Raw genomic sequence first — 6111 nt, forward strand, 5'->3', positions numbered from 1 at the left:
ATAAAGAGCTCTTGCAGTGTTTAGGAGACAACCCTGACCTCCTGTAACAGCAGGTCTGAGAAAGAGCACCACATGAGTTCTGCAGCAGAATCATCACAGTGGCTGATTCCAGATCAGTGGATTGTTTTTTTTAGCAGAAAGTGGGTGAATTTAATAAATTGGTGTGTCTCAGGTCTGAAATCAGCGTTCTCAATTTCAGTTATGTGGGAATAAACCTTGGAGATGCACTGTAAGTTATCTGGCTCTTATAGTTTTACTAAGAAAGGATACAGCATATCAGCTGGATAGAAACTTGGCTTGGTGCATTCTGATTCTAGGATTCTGAGCTTAATAACACAACATAACGTCTGCTTTTTAAAGTGTCACTTTTGGGAAAATAAGATAATGAATCTATATACTGCTCCTATGATCATACTGTACCTTTTAACTGGATATTATAATATGGAATATCTAGGGATATATACATCTAGAGGTATTTAAAACATGAGGAAAACTGTCCATTATTGTTTCTATTCAATGCTGGCGCTGGGAATACTCAAAATTGAAATCTGTCATCTTTGTTAAAGAAGAGTTTATCGCTTAATCCATAAACATGCTTTAAATATTAAAACATATTTACAGTAATTCACTTAAAATGGAAGCCTTACACACTTTCCTAAAATCAAGATCCTGCTTAAACAGCTCAGAAGGAAACAACCTTAACCTTTGCTTCCATGCCTTCTACAAAAGAAGTATATTTAGATTTACTTTTCAAATTAAAGAAAATCTTCAGAAAATGTCATTGTAGTGAGGTAGGCGGGACGAGACCTGGGAGTCGAGGCCTCGTATCACGGAGGAGATCGGGAGCATAAGAGGACAGGAGAGAGGACCAGGCCTGGCTTTTAGTTATGGTTTGTGTCCCCCCCATGGGATAGGTCCGCCGAGGCTGGGGAGGGGGCAAGCACAGTCTCGGGGTACCCCCGGCCTGTGAGAGGCGATGGGGGTATGTAGTGAGGAGGGCGGGATGAGAGCCAGAAGTCAAGGTCAGTGTGTGAGTGAGTGATAAAGAGCGTCACCTGTAACGAGCGGTCTCGTATCACGGAGGAGATCGGTAGCATGAGAGACTGAAATGTCAGATCTACTGCATAAATGTTACTATAAGTAAAAGTAGGATACATAAAAAGAGAAAGATGTTAGCGATAGCGAGTAGAAGATAGGGACAGTGATCAGTGCAGTAATTAGCAAAGCTTATTAGGCTCATCTCCATCCTGCTTCAAAGGCAACCGATGCAAATTGACTGAGTTTATCCAGCAACTCCATTTTGAAAGGTTCAGTGATTCAGACCGGCCTGTTGCACTTTTCTGCTCAAAATACTGTTTAAATATTTTGAATTGAAAGTTTCTGCCTTTTATTGCAACATCTAGTATTTTCTTCTTCTTCAAATTTGTTCAGTTAGGAATCTTATCGCAAAACTAAACAAAGGAGAGATACAGTAAAAAAATACAGTAACTCCGCTCTTCATCAGGTTACACTGGCTCCCTGTTGCCGCCTGCATAAAGTTCAAAGCTATGCTCCTGGCCTACAAGACCAACACCGGGTCTGCACCATCGTATCTCCACTCGCTAATGCAGATCTATGTTCCAGCCAGATCACTGCGGTCTGCAAAGGAACAACGACTAGTGGTACCATCCCAAAAAGGAAAAAAGTCACTCTCCCATACCTTCTCTGGATCTGTTCCACATTGGTGGAATGATCTACCAGCTGCTACAAGATCAGCAGACTCGGTTGCCATCTTTAAAAAACGCCTAAAAACGCATCTCTTCCGTCAACATGTCGCTGATTGATTTTTCCTAATTCTCTTCCCTTTCCTTCTTTAATAAAAAAAATAAAAAAACACTTACTAACCTCACTGTTCTTAGCTTTGTATACTGTGCTAGGCTTTAATGGACTAGTTTGATGCACTTATGTATTTTGTTGCCTATGTTGTTATAATTGCTTCCAATGTTTCCTCATCTGTAAGTCGCTTTGGATAAAAGCGTCTGCTAAATGACTAAATGTAAATGTTTACACAATAGCCTAAATGTATATGTTGTAACCTACTGTTGAGGACATAATTGTTAATCGGCTAAGTCCCAAAAATACACAGATTTCACAACATCTCACATACTTCTCAAACATTAACATGCTGTCGTCATGTGAAGCAAACATATTAAGACAATCGAAAAAAATATCTTTGAAGCCAGCACGCAGACTTTCTGTACTTTATCAATATGTAATAGCACACTGACAGTGAGTGATCTATGTAGTAATAAAACCAAATACCCTCCCTTCGAAATCCGATCACAAGTGGTCACAGAGGGATGCGTGTGAGATGCATGTTAATACGTTATGTAAACTAACGCTTCTCATGACCACTTAAGACTGGATCACCCCAAGATGGATGTTACACCAGGTGTTAACAGGGTCCAGGGATTCAGCAGTCGCCACTTGCATTTGCATATTGTCTGCCTCTCTTATCAAGATTATGCGTCTGTGGAAATAATGCACACAGATATATGTGTGCATACTAATACAAATTTTGTTAATTATCTAAGCTCCAATGCCACATTATATTGCTACAGCAGAAATTAGCCAGCTGTTGCCCGGTGTTTTTCTGGTGATAATGCTGTATTGCCAAGCAGCCCATTTTGTGATTCTAAGAATATTTGGATGGTTGCCAGGTGACACTCTCCTAATCCTAAATGGTGCACCTCGGGGCTCTCAGAGGAACGGTTTATTGCTCAGATGTTGCTGTTTCACAGCTTAGGAGACTTTAGTGAGTTCTCAGTTAGCGTGAAAGTATCAAGTTCGTCTTGAAATTTCCTTAGGACCAATAAAGTAGACACAAATGAGACATCTGTTGTCATAAAAGTATAAAGCAATAAAAAATAATGTGAATGGCATCGCTCAGATAAAAAAGATAACTGTGAGTTTATGTGTGATGATGGGCCTTGTTTTTTATGAGAAGACTCTTAAGATTTGGCTTGCTATTCATTGCTATTCTATTCATTATGAACTCAACATTGAATATGAATTCTAGCATAAAGAATGTATATTCCGTAATAAAATGGGTTCAAAAAAGCAGACACACTCATTTTCTGTTATGAGAAGCTGTTTAGAGGTCATCATCCATATGATCTGACAAGACATACTTCACAACTCAGCCTGTACTTAACACAAAAATAATGATGTCCCTGCTGAGTTCTCACCATCTCTAAGATAAATTCCAGCAGAATCTGAAATGATTCTCTCAGATGATTGACTGGGCTGTGAGGACATCTTGAAGTTTTGATGCAGCCTCTCAAGCAACACGCTATCATACAAATCAAAGCAGTTTTGCAGCACCTTTCATCCAAATGTTGACTCTCATTATCAAGGTTAATTAATAGAGGAGAGAGCCTATACTGTCTCCTGACGGATCATGCACAAACATTCATTTTCACCCGCATACATACTTGCAAATAAACACACATACATTATACATACCTAACCACCAAGCCCACGGTGTATTAATACACAAACCAGAGAGGCATTTGCTGATTTGGAGAAAGACTTCAGTGGCACATGGGCAACAATCAACAATACAACACAAAAATAACTGTTTTACATTTCGTGAGCTTTGACATCAGCAGTAAAATTCCTTTCTGGGGTCTCATAACTTATATCTGTCTTTAATTTCATCCTATAAACTTCTGCGACCTTTCCACCAGTTTTATTTTTGTTTTTTAATTCTTCCATGCACCGACTGATCCCTCAACTTTATCTTTCATTTGAATGGGCACAGTGTTGAAATCATTGTTTCACTTTGTCATGATTTGTTTTCGACTGCTGCTGCTTCATTATTCAGCTCCTTTGCAGGCCTGTTTACTATTCAATCCCACTGTTCAGTATTGTGAATTCATCCCACATCTCACAGATGCAGTTAAGTGAAATCACCAACTATATTAACAAATAAATAAATGCTTGAAAATAATTGCTGGAATCAGGACTATGTAAAGACCAGGATGAGCTGACTTAATAACCTGTGAAATTGTTTTTTATTTAACAGCCACTTTCTTAAGACCCACACTGAACAGCAGAAATTCTAAAGAACGTATAGGCTCCTCTGCTTTGCCATGATTTGAAATGAACAACCAAACTGTTGGTGTGTTAAGGTGGAGGTAACACGCAGTTTCTTACCTATAGCAACAAACGTATTATCACCTAACGTCATCATAAAATGTACATTTTGGGGTATTATTTTGCAATAATAGCATGTGTTGTGGTTTGATTTTCATTTCAAAATGTCTTGTTAACTGTAATTTACATTACACATATACACATATTTAGGCATTTGAGCAAGTAACATAACACATTTATTTATTAAGTAACCAAAAACACATGATACAGGTACAAAACTGTTAAATCTTTACAGTACAAATATTCCAAGTGTATCGAGGTCAAACGATCGATTTATATGTGGAATAAATGCAAAACATATTTTTTGCTGTACTTTTACTCGTGTGTTGGGTTTAATGGTTGACAAGTGGTTAGGTTTAGGGTAAAGGGTTGGATGGGGGTTAAGTGCTCTTAAAATATCTTTGAATCCCTAAACATTTAATAAACCATTAATACTTTTACAAATGTAAAAATAAATGCGTCTTTATCTGACTGCACAAAACGGCATGGGGCCGTTTTCATATCAATGCACAAATGACCTTTGAGTTGTTTTTACTTGGACGACAGGTTTCCTATAGAGTAATACTGCATACTTTGTATCTCCACAATATATCATCACATTATCCCTGCATAACTGTTGATTCACTATAAGTTTGTGTTGTTAACCTCATGCACATACACGCCGATTGCCAACAAAACACAGACATTTGACTCAGGTTCACTTACCGCGTGCGGTTCATGTCCAGCATCTTTTAGTGCTGGGACTGCTCCATCTATCAGTTTCAAACGATGTCCAAATATCGTATAGCAAAAAAAATTGCCTTGATAATTTTTTTGTATTTGAATGACTCGAGGAATCTTTCAGCCCTAATTGACAACAGCAGGTGAGTATAAGTATTTCTATATAGAGTCTTTGGGGATGCTGACAATGTTCTTGTTACCAGGAGTTGGTGAACGGACGAGGTGCAGTTGGCCAGCCACTGAACATGACGGGGGAACAGAATCGTAACAATCCTGGAGAGAGATCCGAAGAACAGGTGGAACACGAGGAGACACTGAGATCGCTGGATACACGGAGGTGAGTACTTTGTAGACAGGTAATTCATAATCCACAGGTATGAGTCCGTAGGTGAGACAAGACTATGAGTCTGTGACAGCGGCCCTCTGTTGTGCTGGGTGCGGTGATTGGGGATGAGCTGCATATGTGCTGGTTAGAACTCAGGTGAATGTTAGCGTGGAAGTTGTGTGGAGCCTGGCGTGTCTGTGACACATTGATAGGTGTGCTCTCACTGGTTGACGCGTGGGCATGCTTTTGCAGAAGTATTGCCCAATAAGGCACTAATTGCCCAATAAGGGGCTAAAAAACCTATACGAACTCTGGAGGAGTGAATCGAGCACAGAAATACTACATCATATATGCAACTCGTTTTTTAAGTTGACCATGTCAAGCATGAGAAGTCAGCACGTTTAACATTGTCAAGCATGAGAAGCCAGCACGTTTAACATCGTCAAGCATGAGAAGCCAGCATGTTTAACATTGTTAAGCATAAGAAGCCAGCACGTTTAACATTGTTAAGAAGTCAGAATGAATGAAACAGTGTTGAATATTGTTAAATATAAACTTGTATTAAATAAAAACCCACAATGGGGAAAACATGAACAAAAACAAGGCGAAACAAAACCTGCCACAAGGGGGACAAAAACGACACAAGGTTCTTTGGCTAATAAAATAAACTATAACTCCACAAACTTGGAGCCGGGGGTATACGGTGCCATTACGAAGATTACAAACAATGAACCCACAAGGGACAGAGAGAAACTAACAAGGACAGGTGACTGGGATGAAACCCTAAGGGAAAGCTTACAGGAGGATTGCACGGAGCAGGTGAGAGGAATGAAACACTAAGGGGAAGATAGACCAGGGCCGGTGACGGG

The sequence above is a fragment of the Barbatula barbatula genome, assembly GCF_947034865.1.
Source record: "Barbatula barbatula genome assembly, chromosome: 1".
In the NCBI taxonomy this organism is placed as follows: Eukaryota; Metazoa; Chordata; class Actinopteri; order Cypriniformes; family Nemacheilidae; genus Barbatula; species Barbatula barbatula.